This window comes from Euprymna scolopes, chromosome 24 (genome assembly GCF_053919585.1).
Source record: "Euprymna scolopes isolate OS-2025 chromosome 24, ASM5391958v1, whole genome shotgun sequence".
In the NCBI taxonomy this organism is placed as follows: domain Eukaryota; kingdom Metazoa; phylum Mollusca; class Cephalopoda; order Sepiida; family Sepiolidae; genus Euprymna; species Euprymna scolopes.
In genome coordinates, this window is record NC_136505.1 from 45,316,633 (window position 1) to 45,340,815 (window position 24,183).

Consider the following 24,183-nt stretch of genomic DNA (forward strand, 5'->3'; position numbering starts at 1 on the left):
CTCCTATCCCGTCAGCCATGATCAGATAGAATTCTTAAATACGTCGCAATTGTATTCTTAGTATCGCTTGCATCGATGGTTTGAGCTTCAGAAGAGTTTTAATTAGAACTAAATTTTATCTAATACATTATCCGTTACACCATGATACCTTGATTGGAGGATTAATATTTAAACGTAATTAATATATATATATAGTTACCTTCCTAGGGAAGCAAATAACTTTATAATACTATAAAACAGTACAGACATTCTTCAAACCAATAAAAGAAAACACACACACACATCCTACCCAAAGGAAAAAAAATGAGAAAAAAAACAAAGAAAGATAAATAAAAACACACAGAGAGAGAGAGAGAGAGAGAGAGAGAGAGAGAGAGAGAGAGAGAGAGAGAGAAATAAGATAGCAGTGACCACAGCCCAATAAAACAGTAATACAAATTGAACATTCGAATGAAAAGTAGACACGTTTCCAACTCTCGGAAACATTTCAAATGAACTACGAAAATGTTCTTTTTACATCTTCAACACATCTTGAATATATTCTAAGCATTTTAAATAATTTCTGAAGAGGACACTTCACAGAACGTCTGAAACACGTTAAAAACGATTTCAATTATCTAAAAACATTATTACAATGATCTAAACATAATTTTCAATGAAAAACCAAAACACGGAATAATAAAATAATGTTAAAAAATACACATTGTTGGTGACCACCTCCTTATTTAAGTACATACAGCACCTAGCCTTCTCAAATGGGCATCAATCTTGTACTGGCCAGGCTTATAGTTGCTTAATTTCGGTAGTATATATATATATATATATATATATATATATATATATATATCTATATCTATCTATCTATCTCTCTCTCTCTCTCTCTCTCTCTCTATATATATATATATATATATATATATATATATATATATATATACACTACCGAAATTAAGCAACTATAAGCCTGGCGAGTACAAGATGGATGCCCATTTGAGAAGACTAGGTGCTGTATGTACCACGCCGAGTCGTAGAAATTTCCAGTTTAGTATCTGGAGGCGCATTAATTCACTAGGAGACAAGCTTCCCCAGTTTTCGTTAGGACATGCATCTAAGAGAAGAGAATGTCTCATGTAAAAACCTGCGATTTACTGTATACGCTATCTTGTAACAGTCATTCCACCGACAAGAATTAGCAGTAAAATCAAACAGTGTAGCTGGTTCTATACCAAGCCTTCACCACTATAAACGAACCATCTGTGTGGATTTCTGAATAACTTAATTTTTGTGACGGATCCTCATGCGTCGAAATCGACAAAAGAGTCCATTTTTTCTTTTATATAATACTAGCGTTGCTCGGGTGTGCAGAGGCTTTATTGTAAGGTAAGCCCATAAAAATGTTTCCAAACACCCTAAAAAAATAGCAGCCAGTACTCGTGTGAGGAAAGCAAAGTAGTAGGCAGGCAGGCTCGAACCTGTAACGCGAAGAACGAAAAGAAGGTTTAAAAAAAGGAAGCTAACTGCTTAGCCGTCGCGCCAACCGTGACATACGACGTCGGCGTCGTTCGAAATAAGCTTAGTCATTGCAAAGCGTATGATTACATTTCAAAAATGTCAACGAAAAACTGACCTCTCCTTGTAAAACAAGGCCCAATTTACGGTCAAAAAATTAATGTCTTGGGCCAATTTTCAGATATTTGTCGTTGTCTAACGGGAATAACGGTCTCTCTCTTTCTCTCTCTCTCTCTCTCTCTCTCTCTCTCTCATTATGTGCGTGTGTGTGTAAGTGTGATGGTGTGCAGAAGAAGGAAAAAAACAATTGGCTCGTTTCACGTTGAAAGGATTGCAGGGTGAGTAGTGTGCGGACATTTTCTTGTAAAAGTATAGTGTGTTCGTTTATTTACGAGTAGTCGCAATCCGGAATAAGTGATTTGTTTACTCCCCGCCAATGCAATTTGCCGGATGTCGGAGAAATTATTATTACTTTAAGGGGGAAAGGAAAGGTAATGGTATGTGTATGAGTTTATGAGGCAGTTACGAAGGAAGACTGGGTTGTATATGTGTAGTGGAAATACTATTTCCGGGTGTTGAGTGGGGTCGGTGAGAGTAGTTTTTAATAGAGGAAAAATACGAACTACTTCCTCTGCAGGTCCTTACGATAGTGTTGATGGCACTCCTTAGATAGATTATAACATTTTATTATTACGAATAAATATGTATGAAACGGCGTTCTACAGTTACATAAGATGGTGGATAATAGTTTAGACATATTAAATGTGGCATTTGTTATAGCAAACTTACGATAATGTGCCCAAGAGGGGAGTTTATGTAATGAAATTATTATATATAGAATTATATTGAAACCAATATATAGTAATGCTTTAAGAAGTTGTAAAAAATAAAACAATGATTCGTGCGCAATAGCTGAGAATCGAAACCAAAACTTTTAGCTTCACTCCTGATCTGAAATGGAACACGTACATCAAGTCTGTTGCCAAGGTCGCTGGAAAGATGGTGAGATCTTTCTACCGCTTCAGAAGATATCTCACTACTGATGCAATTATCTATCTATATAAAAGCCAAGTACGTCCAAGGATGGAATACTGCTGCCATATTTGGATAGGAGCTGCTAAAAACAGCCTATCCTGCCTTGACAGAGTACAAAATAGACTTCGTGGCTTAGTGGGGGATGCCCTTTTTTCTTCCCTGCAACCTCTATCCCACAGAAGAGACGTTGCAAGCCTATCTTTTTTTTATAGTTATTTCCATGGCAAGTGCTCGTCTGAACTCCAATCTCTGGTCCCCCCTCGCCAATCTTTTACAAAAAACACCCGTCTAGCTGAATCCACTGTCAAAATATTTCCTCACTCTTTATCTATGCCTAAATCAAAATGTAGATTCCATGAACAAAGCTTCTTTCTTAGAACTGTACGCATGTGGAACTCTGTTCCGTCTGCCTGCTTCCTTCCTGGTTTCAACTTGAATGTCTTCAAGTCCAATGTAAATAAATTCCTGATGAACCGCCCCCTTAAGTAGACACTTTAAATACCCACACCAACGTACTGTACTTACAATAACTCTTATCCCTGAGTGGCTTCTGGGCCTTGATAAGTGGTGGTCACCGTGTAAAAAAAAATGATTTACTTTACTTTTTTCCTTTGACGTTAATGCCTGAGATATGGAGACATGTTTGCTGCAAGGCTAAAATTAAAACATGAAACAATGACTATTACGATACACATGTATATTCGTAATGCTGTCCTCCGACCTTCATCTGGAAAATTCTTATTTCTTAATTTTCACACTTTTGCACCGTTTTTCACAAGCTAAAACCCATATATAAAATTTTGCATGGATTTAATACCCTATATATTAAGTTTCATATCTGTAGACTAAAAACTCATAGATGAGTTTTGGAAGCAACATTTTTTAAACAAAAATATATATATATATATATACGTATACATAAATATATATATATATAGAAAGAGGTTTGTATTTACTATAACCTTTTTATGCAAATATTACGCAAGTATCAATCATGTAGAATATCTGCATGGATATAATTACACGTAATAGTTAACTAAAGATCGTCATCTCATTAGAAAACTGAAAACACTAATAGGGAATAAAAAAAAGCGAGACCTGTGGAAATTCCACAGGGGACGCATTCATATGTAATATATTGATATTGGCATTCTGTAGATGTTCAATGTAAATAAAGACGCTCTGGTATTATTGTAGCTTTTTTGTTAAAACTGCAAAAGTATTTATCTAAGCTAGCACGAACGACCGGCAAAGCCCATTCGTAAAGTACGCTTAAATATGATATTTTTATTCTTACATATTTCGTATCTATTATTATAGAGTTAATGTTCTATCGATTTTTATATATTATAAAGTTGCGATTTCAAAAAAAAAAAAAAAAATATATATATATATCCATGTAACTTGGGTGCATTAGTTTGAATCGAAACCGAAATAAACACACACACACACACACACACACACACACACACACACACACACACACACACATATATATATATATATATATATATATATATATATATATATATATATATACAAAATAGATTACTGGAGTCGAAACCGAAACCAAAACTTATGAAGAATTCTTGATAAAATTATATATATATATATATATATATATATATATATATATATATACATATATATATATATATATATATATATATATATATATATATATATATATATATATATATATATATATTACTGAAGTGCCATCAGTTAAAATCGAAACCGAAACGAAAACCTATGAAGAATTCTTGATAAAATTATTTATTAAAAAATAAATGACTTAAGTGCTATCAGCTATAATCGAAACCAAAAACCAAAGCTTATGAAGAATCGGTAAAATTGTTTATGACAAGAAATGAAAGTACATAACAATTAAACGACCCAGATGTAAGCGTGACACAGAAAATAACATACACGCTATTGTATTAATATATAGATATGTGTGTGTGTGTATTCATGTGCGTGTAAATAATCAACAATGCGCAATGATCATTATAAGAGGACGGCATTCTCATTGATTACGTTTTATTTTAATTTTTATGAAAGACACATTTCCCTAGCTTAAGATTATACAGAGTGCCCTAAAATTAGAATCTGTTTTGAAATAAAACTTAGCAATACATTAGATGGTGGATTTTGGGACACCCTGTATTGTCGTCGTTTCAATCAAGCAACATCATCGTCAGCAAACGTTATTATTACGGTTTATATGATTCTTTTCTATTTAAACTAAGTATGCGTATGTTTAAAACAACACTAATTAACGCGTATTTCTTTCTTTTTTTTCAGTGGTTTTCTCTTTGTTCCTGTTAATCTTGATCGCTGTTCTTTATATGGTCTGTCACCACACCAAGCAGAAAGGAGACTACGAGACGAAGGAAGTGAAAGACGTGGTTCTGACTGATCGGTCAGACATGGCTTTCATGTACAGTCCCGACGGGGTTCCAATCCCTCACCGAAAAGAATGGTTCGTTTAGATGGACCATTAAAAGATAGTTAAGTAATTTATATTTTAAGGCTGTTCGAACGTTAGCTTTGTAATGAAATAAAAACACTATTAAATATAAAACAATTATTTATTTTACAAATAACAAATAGAACCTGTTGCATATCTATATAAAAAAGGATTAGTAAAATAATAAAGGTTAAGTCGACCAACAATAATAACTTTAAAATTATTTTATCAATTTGAAAACAGTAAAAATACGAAATAGTGGTTAGTAAAATTTAAACAGCGGGAGTAAAACTTATAGAAATATAATAGTAGTCTTAAAATCATTTCATCAATTCGAAAACAGTAAATAGATACGAAACAATGGCGAGTAAAACTGAAACAACAGTTAATAAAAAGATAATAGTATTCTAAAATTTATTTTATCAATTTGAACAGAATAAACAAATACGAATCAATGACGAGTAAACGCGAAACAGTCACACTTAAGCTAGTAGAAAGATAAAAGTACTCTAAAATTTATTTTATCAATTTGAAAATAATTAACAAATACGAAACAAGGGCTAGTACAACTGAAACATACACTGCAAATGTAAGAGACTCATAGAAAATTAATATAAATATCATAATAGCATATACTAAGCATATTTACAAATATAAATAGATTCTAAATTTTTACTACTTATATTTGTGAGTTTTTCATTTTAAAGACTTTCTTAGATGTTAGGTAATTCAACGTGATTTTGGAAAATGGCGAAACGCTTGCTATTAACGTATGCTTCTAAAAGCATTTAAATATAATCATCCGTTCTCTCACGGAGATCTATGTACTAAAACACTTTCAATAAAAGAAATTGACGTAAAACAGAATTTTAGAAAACATCTCAAAATGTTATCTAATAATCAATCAATAAAATATAAAGCTTGGTAGATAAAGGATACGTATAAGGTTGATAACGTTTCTAGACACACATTACTTAAATAGAATAATGAAACAAAGAATGCATTTATTTCAATAAACTTGTTATAATTTAATAAACTTCGTTATAGATTAGCATCTGATAAATCAATCTTCAAATAAAAATAATGTTCTAAAATCAGTTTTAACTGTGTACGCAAGGGTTTTAAAAATAATTATATATTAAAAATCAGAAACGTAGAAAACGAAACCAAGTATTCCTTTGTTTCTTACCTACGTTTTAGTTTGCAGAAAATAAAAAAAATATAAATGGAAATGAAATTGGATCTTATAGAATTGCCTATAATCATTTAACTGACAGAGAGAGAGAGAGAGAGAGAGAGAGAGAGAGAGAGAGAGAGAGAGAGAGAGAGAGAGTAAAAGAAGTTTTTATTATTTTATAATATATATATATATATATATATATATATATATATACAATAAAATAAAAAATATAGTTCAAATTCCTAGAGATACTATCGCAGGCTTAGCTCTAGCAGAAGCCGATTCATCGCTGGAAAATTCAATTATAAAAAAGGGAATCAAAATATATGAGAGTGAAAGTGCAAACAAACAAACAAACAAACAAACAAAAAAATCTTAACTGAATTTATTAAAGAGAAAACAGAGATAATCAGTTGTTTACCATGTAGCTGTTTCAAAGATTTAAAAACAGAACAGCTGTTAAATTCATGGCCCTCCAGTGGAAAATACCACTTTTCCAATAACAAAATATAGCAATTGAGTTATTATTTCACTAATAAATAATTTATAAAAAAATGAATTTTTATAATTAATAGATGATACGTACAATGGTACTATTAATACCTTATTATATATATATTTATATATATATATAGTCCGTTGTGGGTTTGATGAAAAAGTTTCTGTAGGACGAACTGGATTCCAACTTTGCACGCCCAAGTTTTAAGTCGGTGTCGTTTACTACTTAGCTACTGTCACCACCTTCGTGTATATATATATATATATATATATATATATATATATATATATATATATATATATATATATATATATATATATTAGATGAAATCTTAGAATTAAATTCCAAAGCAAATAATAACTCAGTATGCGAACATTTCTATTAGAGCTATAAATAATTAAAATAATAGAACAGATATATCGTACTGTGATTTTAATGTCAGTTTCGAAGCAAAGACAAGCTAGCACGTGTTTCTATGAGAATTCATAACATACTTGAACAAATTCAAGTAGTAACACAAAAACTCTGCGACGTTTTGTATTTCGCTTTGAATTTGTTCAGCTCTGTTTATACTTCTCTTAGAAACACGTGTTAGTTTGTCTTTGCTTCGAAACTGACATTAAAATCGTGTTAGTTTTCCTTACTTTTTTTAATTTAATTTTTTTTATTAAGCCTGACGAATCCTCACAAGGAGAAGCGCGGAAAATTGTGTGTAGCTTAATTGTCATACACCTTTTCAAAACTTACTTAATATATATATATATATATATATATATATATATATATATACATATATATATATATACATATATAATATAAAAAGTGTGAAACGCACGTAACAATTAAACAAAATCGATAATTATTTTTTCTACAATACTGTATATCGATTATGATTTTTTTTTTTACTATTTATAATAAAAGTACTTCTTTCTCTTTCTTGATAAAAATTATGGAGGTAATATTCCAATTTAATGATTTAATGAGAAAAAAGAACACAGAAAAATGATTCACATATTCAACAACGTTTCGTCTCTATTTCATTACCTGCTCGGTATGATTGATTTAAAAAAATAAAATACAAGTACAATATTTGAACAGTTTTGATGCATTTGTAATATGAAAAGGATGCCTTTCTTAATACGTAACATAGCCGTTAAAATTCAAAATATGTAATGCGTTTATGAGATGAAATGGGTGATTTTTTTCCCTCAAACGACACACCTGTAAGAATACAAAAATGTGGCGCGATTTTGTACGTAAGAATAATGTTTGTGTTCTTTTTCTTGGAATGAATAGTTAGAATTGAAAATATTTGCTTAGTTTATGAAACGGCATGGATGTTTATTCATTGAATTGAATATTTTGAATTCTAAGGTGAAAAAAAAACATGTTGCATTTCAAACGCACCAAAAATGTACAGATATTGTGTATTTTACTTCTTCAAGTCAATCATCCCGAGGAAGTCCTGAAATGTTTCTGAATATAGGAAGAATTTAGTTTTTTCATTTTTCATTTTTCCACCCACGTACTAAAACACATAGATGCATATGTTTAGTCAACATCTCATACAAATAGAATCGATAGCTTTACCTATAATGAATCAATTAATTCAATATGTCTATTGCACTGCATAAATTTTCATATCAAAGTGTGACTATTCGCCTCATCAAGTCTTTTCAATTCAACTGAGTATAGTTTTTCTACACATTCGTTTCTATATCCGTACGCATGGACATAATACATGTGTGTATATATAATGCATATGGATTTATAACACACATTAACATATAATGTACATCTATATATAATAAAGAACGGTTTTCGCCAAATCACCAAAGTTAAGCAAAGTTGAGCCTGGTCAGTACTAAAAATGGGTGACGATTTGGGAATACCAGGTGTTGTATGTGCTCTTCGCTTATCTAGGAATTGTTTACAGTCTTGGGCCTCTACTTACCACTCGACCCAAGCAATGCCGATTCAGGAGAGGGAGAGGTGTGGTTGCGAATTGCACAATCCCTGCCTCACAATTATACGCACAGCTATCCTTATAGGGGATCCATTCTTTCTTGGGACTGACCGGAGGCAACGATGTATGATACACATGGGTGTATAATACATATGAATATATAATACACATAAATAGATAATACGCATAGATATATAATACACAGGTATATAATATACATTGTACGGCATAATCGCGTTGGCCCATCGGTTCTCGTCAGATCACCGAAGTTAAGCAACGTTGAGCCTGGTTAGTACCAGATTGGTGACCATTTGGGAATTCTAGGTGCTGTATGTGCTCTCCGCTTATCTCGGCATTTGTTTCCAGTCGTCCTGTACATACATTTCACTTGCCACTGGTATTTAACAATCTCGCCTTAGGAGAGGTGTGGTTGGCGGTTGCTCACCCCCTGCCACAAAAATTTCATGCGCAGGCGACCGTCGTGGGTATCCATAGTCTGTCAAAGACTGAAGGGGCCTGATTTTTTTTCTATATATAATACACATTTATATATATATAATACACATTGACAAAATACACATGGGTATATAATAACAGTTATATAATACACACGAATACACCGAAAATTCTCTTAAGGTATTTGTTAAATTTATTGATTAAACGTTTTAACAATCATTGAATTAATTCCTTTCTTTAATTTAATAAGATTTTTCGAAGATACGTCTCGTTTAATACTTCAGAAATGTTAAAGATATACGAATAATTATTCAGAGAATAATCCATTCAGTTATTCAAAAAGTATTCGATTAAAACATTTTCAAATATCTGATTTAATATTCAAACGTAGTTGATTAAATTATTTTAATATATTTTATTTAATTACAAAGTATTTAACTTAATTATTTAAAACGTATTCGACTTATTTATAGAAAGATTATTGGATGTAATTTTTGAAACGGATACGTTTTAATCTTTTTTTTAACGTTTAACCGGGAATAATTTTTGAAATGCAAATTCAAATCTGAACGTATGTATTATTGATTATAACGTTATAACATTATATTTTCTGGAAATCTAATAAAATAGTTAATTTATTTATTATTAACTAGCAGCTGCGTCGGCTCGGCACACACAACGCCGAGTCAAACACAAAATCAAGTACACTCAACATCAAGTACACTCAACATAGTCTTACCATCAACTCTTACCTTGTGAAGTTGGAATATGGGAAATTCCCATATGCACAAAACAAAATCACTGAAAAAACAAAAATACCCTAACTAAGGCTACGGCTAATGAGTAAACGTTGGATAAAATGATGGTTAAAATTATTATTAACTTGCCAGGATTCGAACCTGAAATCTTCTGAAGCATAGTTAGACGCGTTATCCATTACGCCACAAGTCCTATACGTATGCCAAAAGATGTTATCGTAATGTTAGAGACAGTGCTAAGTTCCGTTGACAGGAGCAGGTGACTTTTTCGACAATTACACGAAACGGGCCCAAAACCCTTATTTCGGGCTTTCCGTGTGACTCGGCGTTGTTCGTTACGAACCATGTATAGCTAAGGCCAATCTAGGGACTAACACCTTTCAGGGAAAAAAAAAAGAATTTTTCAATTCGATGTATTCGTTCGAAAGGTTTATTGGTACACACACACACACACACACACACACACACGCACACACACGCGCACACACATAAATAAATAAACCTTTAGAATTTTATTAATAGTATAGATTATAACCCTTCTAACCAACTAGAATCATGATCTGTTAAAATATAAAGTAATAAATTTAAACCAATTTAACATATTAGCAGTAATTTTAAAATTTAAATTAAACGTTAATCTCATATAATTGATTATAATCTCTTCGATTACAATAAACTGTTTTATTTATTTCGAAACGCTTTACTTGTACTGACTATCTAAAAAATAAACTGCTGCATAACTAACATCACCCTATAATAAAGAGAATAACAGAAAAAAAAAACTTACTATAGCATATTATATCAAACAATTATGATCAACACCACCCATGAACACAGTATTTTGATAAAACATGTTCAAAGTAGGAGGATTTGAATATTGATCGAAATTATGAGCTTGGTATTAAGTGAGAGGTAGTTCAATAGTAGGGGCAGCAAACAAGGTATTTAACCTGTTAAACAATGGAGAATAACATTTGCTATCATTTGATAATTGAAGCGCCGAGTATAAGAGCTACACCCTTCGTCTGATCATGTCCAAGTCAGGCGTGAAAAGAAATTGTTGATTTACGGTTCATTTAGGTTTTGCGTTAGAGAAAACGCAATGACTAACAAACTTGTGCACAGGCATCTAAATCATTTTCGAATGGCTGACGTGAATTGACACGAACGTTGTTCTTATAAAGTAATTCAAGAACGATTTCGTAAAGTAAGACGAAATATATGAAGATAAGATTTAAAAACAGGCCGGGATCAATGGCCGAACAAATATGATGTTAAAATACTGGGAATTTAGAAAGATCACTGATGACCTCAACGGCATCGTTTTACATATGTATATATATACATATATATATATATATATATATATATATATATATATATATCTATATATATCTATATATATATACACGTATATATATTATTTTTATTATATATATATTATTCTTATATATATATATATATATATATATATATACATACATATATATACATACATATATATATACGTATTATTGTTATTTATATAGACAAGTATTACATACTCGCTACACTAAACATGCTAATGTTTCGGAGAAAATGGGTTTATTGAAAAACCAACTGTTCCTCACCAGGCGAGAGAAATAAAGTTTATACCTGCTATTTGGAGCATCTTGTTCTCAAATGAAGAAGATATAAACTTTATTTCTCTCGCCTGATGAGGAACAGTTGTTTTTTTTAATAAACCAATTGCCCCGAAACATAAGCATGTTTTGTGTAGCGGGTATGCAATACGTGTCTAAATAAAAATATAGTATTTGGCTCTTTTTATTGAGCACTCTTAATAACCTCGTTTTAATTCATGGGTTTAATCTCCTGAATACCTTAAACCCGAGAATATATATATATATATATATATATATATATATATATATATATATATATATATATATATATATATATATATATATATATATATAATCTTTTTTAAAAGCCAAAGACAATGCGGAGAAAGAGCGGAATTAACTGTTTCTGCAGTCCTGTCACGTTCTTTTCCGCCATATTGAATCTATTTTTGTCTTTTGAAAAAGAGAGGTCCCTTTCTCTCGAAATTAATCAAAGTCCCATACCACCCACCGGCTTTACATACACCGGACATACCAGCAACTAATAATAATTATGCATTGAGGTGAGGAAAGATAGACGAATAAAGGCGAGACACTCCTCTACTCAAGCATACCCGTCTACATTTGTTTGTTTTTCTTTCTTTACTTTCATAATTCCGGTCTTTCTCCGCATTGTCTTTGGCTTTAAAAAAAAATTCTATATATTTCTTTACCAACAATGTTTCAAGCAAACTACTACCTACTGTTTATATATATATATATATATATATATATATATATATATATATATATATATATATAAATAAATATATATATATATATATTTATATATATCTGTGGAAATATGATTTCAATTACATTAGGTTAGTGTTAAAATAACGTTTTTGAAGTGCAACTATATAAAAAAACGACATTATTTTTGGACCAACCTAATATTTCACCTTTTTTATGCTAATCATTAATTTATGAAGCTCAATGTAATTTCAGAGAATATAAAAACAAATGACATCTTACAATTTTTCCTTTAATTAATTTAACAATAAAAATTCTTGACAACAACTATTTCATAGCCCAAAATCATTCAATTTAATGATTATATCAATCAACTGCCCTTAACTCTCCAGAAGAAACAGCAACTATCAATCTATCAATAGAAAATAAACTGTATTTGAGCATAGTTACAACATCCGAAAATTGGAATAAAGTTGCAATTACCTTTTATCTTTTTTTATTACGCCATTTTGAATTTTTATTGATTGATAGATTAATTAAATGGATGAATTTGCGCTACGAAACAATGAGTGTCAAAAATTGTGAATGCCAACGTAATAAAAGGAATAAGTTGTAAGATGGTCAACATAATGGAATTTGTAATATAGACTTTTGTTATTTGTTATATATATATATATATATATATATATATATATATATATATATATATATAACAACATTTGTTAAATCTAAATACTTAACTTCAGTTCCCTGGGTTATCCAATCGACAAAATGTATAAATAAGTATTTACGATATTTATATATTTAAATTACGATATTTATACATTTAAAAACGAAATTTAAATGAAAAAACAAAATAGTCTGGCTAAATTTGTTTACACATAAAAATGCTGTGATGTCACCGCATAACATCTTTTTTCTTTTGACTTTCTATAAATAAAACACTTGCATGACACGAAAATATTCAAAAGTATGTTGTCATCGAGTGTTTAATTAAAAAAGAAATATAAAATATATCGCAAAAGCGTACATTTTCACAAGTAAATATACGTGCATATATATGTATGCAAACACACACACACACACACACACACACACACACACATATATATATATTATTCTTACTCGCTAAGCGCATATTTTCACACACATATATACATATGCATATGTACATATATATTATATTATTGTTACATTTATTTTATAGAAAATATAACTTTTTTATTTACTGATAAGAGCGTAGTATGTATTTATAATGCTACAGAAGTTCAGATTAAGATGGTAGCTCAAGTTTCAAACAAATAAAGCTGACACAAGTGAAACCGTAATGGATTTTCTTGAGTTTTAAATATAAATGAAAACTGATCGCAAGCTATCTTCATCCATATTTTCTATGGCTAAAATATGGATGATGAAGAGCAACGAGCTGCTTTTAATTACAATTAAAACTGACTTCTGTAATAACACACATACACGCATATATATATATATATATATATATATATATATATATATTCTAAACGTCACTAAAGTGGTTTGAACTTAAATTTATTCATTATTTTTGATGTTTTTTCTTTGTAATTTTAACACAATCTAAGACATTGTAAATCAAACAAATGCAAAATTCAAACAATATTTATTTATGAAAAATAATCTTTTAAATGTTTCCCATTTTCAACTTCGCATATTATCTCTCGCTACGGCAATGTAAAATGCCCACCACGTTCCTCAGACTTGACTAGCCCCGACTTTTTTGTGTGGAGATATCTTAAAGTAAGAATCCGTTTACAAACGCCTGCAAGAATTGAAGCATGACTTTCAAGAACGAAATAAGGGAGTTAAACTGTAATACAGAGATTCTGTAATCTGTCATAATTAATGTTTTAGAAAGAGCACAAATATGCGGATCGTAAAATGCGCAACATTTAAAAGACATTATTTTTCATGAATAAAGATTGTTTTAATTTCGCATGGTTTTTGGAAAAATAATTTCCCAGTGTCTTACCCAGATTGTGTTAAAATTATAGAAAGATATAAGCAAAAATAAAGAATCTATTTAAGTTCAAAAATACTTCAGTGACTTTTCTGACACCTTGTATATATATATATATATATATATATATATATATATATATGATATTACAGAAGTTCATATATATGTATGATATAACAGAATATATATATATATATATATATATATATATATATATATATATATAAAAAGATTAAGAATAATTTTATAAATTTGTTCTTTTGCGACATTTTCTCATTTGGAGCGGCTCCAAAATGGATATATGTAAATATGTTGGCTTCTATTAATACAGATTAATTGTAGATCATGAAATGAAATAAAATAACGCTATCCACCGTGAAAGAAAAAAAAAACGCACAATCAGTTTAAAGTTGCTGTGATCATTATAAATATGTCTGGCGTGAAATCTTATAGTTCTTTATTTCGTTCTGAAGCTGTTCAGAATGAACCAAAAGTCTATGTCAACAAAAAGTAATCAAGACCTTATATTTGAAATACGTTTACATCTTTATATATATATATATATATATATATATATATATATATATATATATATATATATATATATATATATATATATATATATATCATGGCACGTTTGATTAAATACGAGCTTTTACTTCTTTATTTTTATCTTGCTTTTCTCGATCTGCCGGCATTTTGCACACAAAGATTAAGATTGCTTGAAGCAATATTAATTAAAAACAAAATACAGCCCAACATTAACAAAATAGCTTTTAACGTCGGTATTAACATATTAAATATATTTAACAATTAATATATGTATTCGTAACTAAGTATATATATATATATATATATATATATATATATATAGGAAATTTATTACTGTGAGTCCAGAATGAGTTTACAAATTGTTTCAACTAGAGGAAAATCCTCAAAGAGAGGAAAAATCCAACTAGCATCATCAGAATTCATAGATGGACTATGAATTCTGATGATGCTAGTTGGATTTTTCCTCTCTTTGAGGATTTTCCTCTAGTTGAAACAATTTGTAAACTCATTCTGGACTCACAGTAATAAATTTCCTATATACTGCTCTGACTACACATTGAGCACTTTAGTCCGGTTTTTTTTACCACTGGTAAATAAATATATATATATATATATATATGACTTTTAGTTACAAAAAAAAAATCACCATACCTTCTTTACCTTTCCCTCCCTAACAGAAGACTTTAATCAAAATAACTAAAAAAATTCAACTAATGAACAAAACCAAAATAAAAGTGATTACATATAAAAAGCAACAGAAAAAAAGCCTCTTTAAAAACAACAACATAGCTCCCGACGACGATCAAGGTTCGAAAGCACTCGAGGAAAATGGCTGACAAAAAATCACTCGGTAACTTAATACACAACTTACCAATATAAACAAGAAAAAAATGCTCGGCAGATCGAGAAAATCAACAGAAAAATAAAGAAGAATGATAACTCTGTTGTATTTAATCAAACCTGCCTTGATAACGACTATCTTCCAAAATACACACACACATACACACACACACATATATATATTAAGCATGTGAGAGATTATATTCTTATTTTCACAGTACAAACTACATCGCAGTTCACAAAAAATATGACAGCTAATTCACTGGAAGTGCAAGACTCGAGTTGCGCCCTCATTTGTGCTCATCAATTAGAGATATCCGAACTTGGGATTCGAAACCCGAGCCTCTTACATGCGAGGCGAGTACTCTGTCACATGAGAAAACGCGCTACACACAAGGAGGTCTATTAGCTAACACTGATCAAGCAAATCGCGGTGGAATCCGACTATGGAAACACACACACACACACACACACACACACACACACACATATATATATATACACGTGTGTGTGTGTTTCGTTACATAATACAGAGGATTGTATCTGCAATTTTTTCCAAATTTTTTCTAGATGCCTGGTTAGTTTTCGAGTGCCAGGTCAAAAATAGTAAATAAATTTTCCGTACTGATGGAGTAGCCTGATACATTGGTTCCTCCCGGACTCATCTTCAGAGGGAGCATATTTAGTAAAATACATCAACTCATATGTTTAATGATGATTTCGGTGGGAACCATTAAAATTAGTTGTAGTGGAAATAGATTATTAATATTATTATTATAGCCAGTTAAAGATGTTTGCAATCTTATCGAACATACTTTTGTTAATTTCTGGCGTTTTATTATTTAGATATGTAGGAAGCTGAAGTACAAGGTTATCCAACTAGAGTGACAAGTTCATTTGCCAGTTCAAGCCCGAATCTCGGACATTAATTCAGACATCTATAAAAGATCAAGGAAATATGTACAGATACAGGATATCTCTATTATTTTATGCAATATGTCTTAGAGAAAAGATACTGCCCAAATATACATATGTATATATAAAGTTCAAGTATATAGATGGCATGAGATAAAGAAACAATATTTTTTCAAAAATGTTCAATTTGTAGAGCTTTTAGCTATAAAATTATACAAACATTGTAAGGAGTCTACGCGGGTCGGTCAACGTTTCGACATTAATATGTTTTCATCAGAGCACCGAAATGAATCTTAAAGTAGAAAATAAGTTAAAAATTTGTAGCATTTCCTCGCTGCGATATTTAATTGGGAGTCCTGATGAAGACATAGTAATGTCGAAATACGATCGATCTGCATAAACTTTTTACAACATATATGTATATATATATATATATATATATATATATATATATATATATATATATATATATATATATGTATAAATAGGCTGTTCCATATAATACAGTGTACAGTTTATGTGGCAATTTTAAGCGCGAGGGGCATATGCTGAATCGATATTTTTTAGTAAAATTTCCTGTAAATGATGTGATATATTCAAATAAAATACTGTGATGCTACAAGTCACAGAAGTTTTAACGAAATCTGGTTTTTCATTCAAAACTGCTTTTAGACAATCTGGCAATGTCGATTTGTAACCCAGACATTATTTGAGCGCCGAAACTTGCCAAGGAAAAGAGAATAAAATAAAATACAATTAACTCTTTCTCGTAGGACCTTCACAGAAGATATCGCAAACCTAGCTTGGCTTCGCGAACGAATATATAGCAAGAGGATTGTCTACGTTTTCTGCAGACACGCTCGTGCTTGTCGAGTCCAATGCGAGATAAGCAGGCTTGCCCACAACGGCTACAGGTAAGGTTTTGGTTTGAGTTTGGGGTTGGGGCGAGCTGGCGCTCCTCCCTCCTGCATACTCTGTCTTCCAGACAAGTCCGCCGAGTGTTCTCGAAGGAAAGGATGGATGGTGTGCCGCCAAACACCACGGTAGGCTGAAAGAGTTGACCACAGACGATTTAACAATCCCCAAGAGACAGTCTTTGTACCGGTTCTTTAGTGCTTCTTTTGTGGCGATGGCTAGTGATTTTGGGAAGGCGGTGGCCTTCCATCTTGGAAACGTGGCCAGCCGAACTTAGTTGCGATTTAAGCAGCATGACCTGAACACTGCTGATTTTGGCCTGTTCGTGCACTTCAAGGTTCGTGACGAAGCGTTTCCAGTGAATGTTAAAGATGCCAAGGAAAAGAGAATAAAATCAAATATAATTAACTCTTTCTCGTAGGAACTTCACATAAGAAATACACGCACGCACACACACACATGCACGCGCACGCACATGCACACACACACACACACACACACACACACACACACACACACACACACACACACACACACACAAAACAGAATCACACGCATAACGACATGCCCGGTTTCATCAACGAGAAATGACTAGTAGAAATTTGAAGTAATTTGCAATTATATTTTAGTGTCGCCCGCACCAGAAATCGAACCTTTAACCTCCAGAAAAATGTAACTTACAACTGAATTTTACTGAATACTTTATCGACTTCGTCACGGATCTTTGCGAAACGAGAGCATGCTATACAGATGGATTAACTAAAGGCTCTTGTTCGAAATTCCGTACAGAATTCATGAGTTCAACAGAAAGATTCAGGAGTTCGACAAGATACAGCTGACAGAGGTCGGAGATTATATCAACCAAAACCTTATCCAAATAATACGAATTATCAATCCTGCTCTCAAAAAGTCAGATACAGGAAATGAGCAAAACAAGTAAAACATGCATGGTCCCCCGTGAGAACACAATGAACGTGGCATAAAATATGACTATATATATATATATATATATATATATATATATATATATATATATATATATATATATATATATATATATACATATATATATATACACATATATATGTATATATATATGCATATATATGTATATATATACATATATATATGTATATATATGTATATATATACATATACATATATATATGCATATATATATGCATATATATGTATATATATACATATATATATGTATATATATACATATATATATGTATATATATGTATATATATGTATATATATACATATACATATATATATATGTATATATACATATATATATATATATATATATATATATATATATATATATACAGTTTTGAAAATAATAAGCGGAAGTTTCTCAAAGAGCTCTTTCGGTTATCATCTCATCAGGAGAAAATCGATAGCGTACAAAACAATATTATGTAAAAAATAAAGAGTTCTAATGGGGAACTTATTGAATGTGCCAAAATTACGGGGACACTAAAATAAATTTATTAACGTTTAAAAAACGATTTTTTTCCCTCGTTGTGCCAATATTTTAATCGTTTTTTAAACGTTAATAAATTTATTTTAATGTCCCCGTACTTTTGGCACATTCAATAAGTTCCCCATTAGAACTCTTTATTTTCGACATAATATTGTTTTGTACGCTATCGATTTTCTCCTGATGAGATGATAGCCGAAAGAGCTCTTGAGAAACTTCCGCTTATTATTTTCAAAACTTTATATAAATTCTGTATCTCCAAACATATATATATATATATATATATATATATATATATATATATATATATATATATATATATATATATATATATGTAATGAGTTTTCCACTGCCCGATGTCCTATTTGCTGATTTAATACGAATATTTTATCTTGAGCGCTGGCTTTTCAGAAAAAAATCTCCATCTTAATGATGAAACATGCAATAAAATAGTTTAAAAAAAAAGACACTAAGATTTTTCAACATTGTGTGCATAATAACACATCTATAATTTTCATAAACACACATATATATATGTATATAAATATACATATATATATATATGTATATTTAGATACATATATATATGTGTGTATATTTATATATATATATGCATATATCTGTATAATAAATTTTCTTTTTAAAATTATCCCATCTTCTTGCTTTGTTTTTTCTTTGTTTCTTTTCTCCAGTTTCAGATTATATTATTTTTTTTTTTTGTATCGTACCACAAAAAATATTCTTAGAGCGATACACAATTTAAGACAAGTAAAATAAGGATAAATGGAAAATAGTTTATGGTGTTTTACCGATATCGCTTGTTATATATTACAAGGGCACGTGGGTAAAAGCCAACCTCAAAAATATCCTCACCGGATGCGAGCATCTTCTGGAAAACTACACATGGAAACAATAATATATAGGAGATTTTTGCTGGAAGATATGTTTTAAGACGTCAATAAAGTTAACAGTGCCATCAATAGTACGGTTAATTTTGTTAAGAAAGGAAATAGTTCAAAGTCTTGGTGCAAGAATAGGCAATAATTGTCATTGTTGATGCCTGTACGAACTGGAACGTTGCATTCGACTTAAAGCACTGACTCGTAATCCCAACTGAAATGGGGTTGCTTTTTGCTTTCTTGGCCTTCGGGCCAAGATATCAAAGCGTAGTATCTGTTCTAATGCTGTACTTCACTTTTTTGATCTTTGTCATTGAAGGAGAAATCCATCATGACTGATACATTTTTTAAAATTTTTCTTACGAGTTAGAGTGCCTCTTTTTTTTTTTATCTTACTCTGCCCTCGTGGGGAGGCAAGTAAACAACAAAAACAAAAAAGAAAGAAAAAAAGAAAATAAAGTTGACGGTTCAGCACCCGGATATTATTATTTAGTCCGTTCAATTAAAAAAAAAAAATAATTTCGTCATTAAATTAACGATTCAATTTAGAGAGAACATTAACAGGGCACACCAACGTAAATTGTAAAGATATGAAGATCTACGAGAATAATATGTCGAGAATGTCTGGAAAAAACCATTGTATTTTCTGTCGACGTCCGATGCCGAATTTTTATTAACGGCTCAACCACCCTGTTTTTGAATAACCTTGGTCATTCTCCATCAGACAGGAAGAAATACATTAAAAGAATACAAGAGAAGGCTGCGTCTGTTTCATTGTGAATATAGCGATTTAGCAGAATGACGACAATCCAAAATCTGACAGTATCGTGAGATACTGTTGATTTGGTAAACCAAATGATAATGGTGTTGCGGAACGAAACAATGCTTAAACCAAATGTTATGAACTGATGAAGACTTTGTTGTAAGACATGAGACCGTACGAACAACAGTAATATTATAAACGTATTACATCAGATATATAAGTATTTATCTTTGCTATTATGTAAAAGGAACGTTGTCTATGTATCCGTGAATTCGTTCCCTATGGTCTCGAAAACGGCTGGGCCGATTTTTATGGAATCTCACACGAAGATACTTTATGTGCCTAGTCGAGTCACTCTTCTAAGGAACAAAAATCTTAACGTAAATCCCGCGTAACCAACGCACCGTTCAGAGATTTGTAAAATCTACTGTAAAAGCAACAAACGGACTTCTACTTTTTTATTCTCTGCTCCGACAAAAACATGGCAAAAAAAAAGAAAAGCATACTGAAGATGAAGCTTTGCTTCGAAATATATTTATGAATTTTGATATAAATTTCAAACAAAATAAATGTTTGTTTATTTTGTAATAATGCGTTGTTTTGGATTCAAACGTATATAATACGTATGTTATTTTAGTCAAACTCAACCAGCGCTATATATATATATATATATATATATATATATATATATATATATATATATATATATATATATATATATTATAATATAAAGCTGAACGATGTACATAAGAATACTTTGATAAGTATGTTTTAACTTAAACAGGGATGGTATAATAAAATTGTGGGGTCTACGTTCGCGCCTGGCCTCCATAGAATGGAAATAGGCACACACTTTAATAAAGACTTTTCATATCTATCTGCGTAAGTATACTTTGATAATTATGTTTCAGTTTGAAGAAATATGGTATAATAAAATTATGGGGTGTTCGTTCGCGCCTGACCTCCATAGAATGGAAATATGTCACAAAGTTTAACAAGGTTTTTTAATATAGATCCACAGAATATTGTGATAAGTGTTTCAGTGTGAACAGGTATGACATAATAAATTATGGGGTTTATCTATTTTATTTGTACTTTCATCATATTTTGCTTTGGTTTTGATACCCCCAAATTCGAAACTATCTCTTTATAACCCTTTCTTTTCATAACCTATCATACTTTCATAAATCAGAGTCCATTTTCTGTAGGCTGTTTTTGAACCCAGTCAACGACGGGTACTTTTGCTAGTATATATATATATATATATATATATATATATATATATATATATATATATATATATAACTACTTCATTTATTCACATAAAGTTAATATACGAAAGTATAGATTTATGCGTAAACTTTAAGTATTTACTTCAAAAGTGCTCAATACGTAGGTAGAGATAGTTAGTAATTTATAAAATATATATGGCGATTAAGCTACACTGAATATTCTGCGTTTCATCCAACTATAGGATTCGTCAGGCTTATGCGCGAATTCTGTGGTTGCTTCTTGTTTTTATATATGTTGAGGATTTCTAGTTAGCCAATCAGCTTTCTAGTATCCACCGCGCCCCTTCCTATCAGCCAATGGGCATGCATTTTATCAAACAAAGGATCTGTTTTAGAACTAGGTTAGTGGTTTTAGGTAGACGTTCTCCTTTTTTTTATACATATAAATATACCTATGTGTACACACATACATGCACATATATATATACATATATATATTATATATATATATATATATATATATATATATATATATGCATATATGTGTGTGATTGTTTATGTATATTCATGTTTATTTAATTTATTTATTTGTTTGCTTTCTATTGTTATTGTTAGTTTTAAAGCTATTTTGTATCGCTATCCTAGAGTAAGTTTTATTTTGTGAACACAGTTGTTTGCTATTTCCCGCCTACAGTTTAATAGATTTTGAGGTTCTTTAAAGTACAGGATAGAAAATTTTTCATGGAGGCATAATTTACATGGGTCGTCTAAATGTCTGCATGTGGTAGCTTGTCTCATTATTTTCCATTCGACTACCGGCGAATGTCCGCTTTCTTTGAATTCCCAGTATTTATTCGCTAGTGTTGTTTTTATACGGTGTTTTTTATTTTTGAATGTGCTTTTGTGGTCATAGTATCGGGTTTTGAAATCTAAGGAAGTCATGCCTATGTAATATTTCTTGTTATTCGGGTTTTCTTTCGCAAATATTGTTGCTGGATAAACTACTCTTTTTGTTAGACATTTATTTTGGACTGGGCAAAGTGTGCGGTGTCTACGAGGGGCGCGGTGGATACTAGGAAGCTGATTGGCCAACTAGAAATCCTCAACATATATAAAAACAAGAAGCAACAACAGAATTCGCGCATAAGCCTGACGAATCCTATAGTTGGATGAAACGCAGAATATTCAGTGTAGCTTTTATAAATTACTATATATATATATATATATATATATATATATATATATATATATATATATATATAAAGGTAGATATATTTATTACGATTAGATATTTTTCTTGGCAGTACTTCGCAAACGAAGATTCTATGAAGGGGGATGTCCACGTCGACTGCAGGTACCTGAATTATAAAAAATACGCTAGGCTACATAACACCCCCAGACGCATTACATTGTTTATACTGTGCTACTGAACTCAAGGAAAATAACTTCAAAAATTACTTGACAGATATACCCGATGAACCAAGTGCAAGAGATATTCTAACAATTGCACTTAAGGGATAGCTAGAATTTTTAAAAAGATTTCTTGGTTGGAATATCTGAGTTGGCGAGTTAATTTTGGACATTTGGTAGGATGCCCCATCCCCAGCATGAACAGACTGATGAAAAAAAATGGGAAAAGTCAATATGCTGGTTACAAATAAAAAGCAGTCTTTAGATTTTTATGGATAACTATGTTCTTGATGATGAATCGAACCCGACACGTCTTGCCCTTTCTTTCTTATCAATCTTTTTTAAAGGTTCATACGTTAGATGTATCGCTCTTTCTGTTCCTTGTAAAGTCAGTTCTCTTTATGCCCCAAACACTTTCTAACACGAGGCAATTCGCTACCTTTACAAGTTTACTATGAACTAATCTACTACCTTGTATGCAATTTTGTTGTCATACTTCGGTTGGTAAATTTCTGTCCCATTTGAGAGTTTTTGATAAAGTTCAGATTTTTTTTTTTTACAATGGAATCCTCATATAGAGCCACTCGAGGATAAGGGTTAAAGAGTATCAATTGGTCAAAAGGGCAATATCATAGTAATCATTAGAAGTGTAAATTTGATAAAATTAAGGGAACTGCTCATCAAGAACTTGTTTACATTGGACTTGAAGACGACCATATTGCAGACAGCTAGAAAGAAAGTAAACAGAAGAGAGTTCCCAGGTGTGTAGTTCTAAGAAAGAAGCTTTGTTCATGGAATCTACGTTTAGGTTTAGGCACAGATAAAGAGTGGGGAAAATTATTGATAGGATTTACAGCCAAACGAGTATTTCTCGTGAATGTTTGGCGCGGGGGGGACCATAGATTGGAGCTCAAACGAGCACTTGCCATGAAAATAACAATAAAATCGGCAATTCGAGTGTTTACACA

General features: G+C 31.0%; 1 long non-coding RNA gene and 1 pseudogene across 1 annotated transcript in view; both read left to right on the top strand.

The window, feature by feature from the left end:
• LOC145246690 (uncharacterized) overlaps nt 1–5,558 on the top strand; it is a 79,470-nt gene extending 73,912 nt beyond the window's left edge. Inside the window, exon 3 of the long non-coding RNA XR_013863151.1 lies at nt 4,846–5,558. This is a non-coding gene — a long non-coding RNA (uncharacterized LOC145246690). The remainder of the gene's footprint in view (nt 1–4,845) is intronic.
• A 3,317-nt stretch (nt 5,559–8,875) lies between these two features.
• On the top strand, nt 8,876–8,992 carry LOC145247084 (5S ribosomal RNA; annotated as a pseudogene).
• The last annotated feature ends 15,191 nt before the right edge of the window (nt 8,993–24,183 follow it).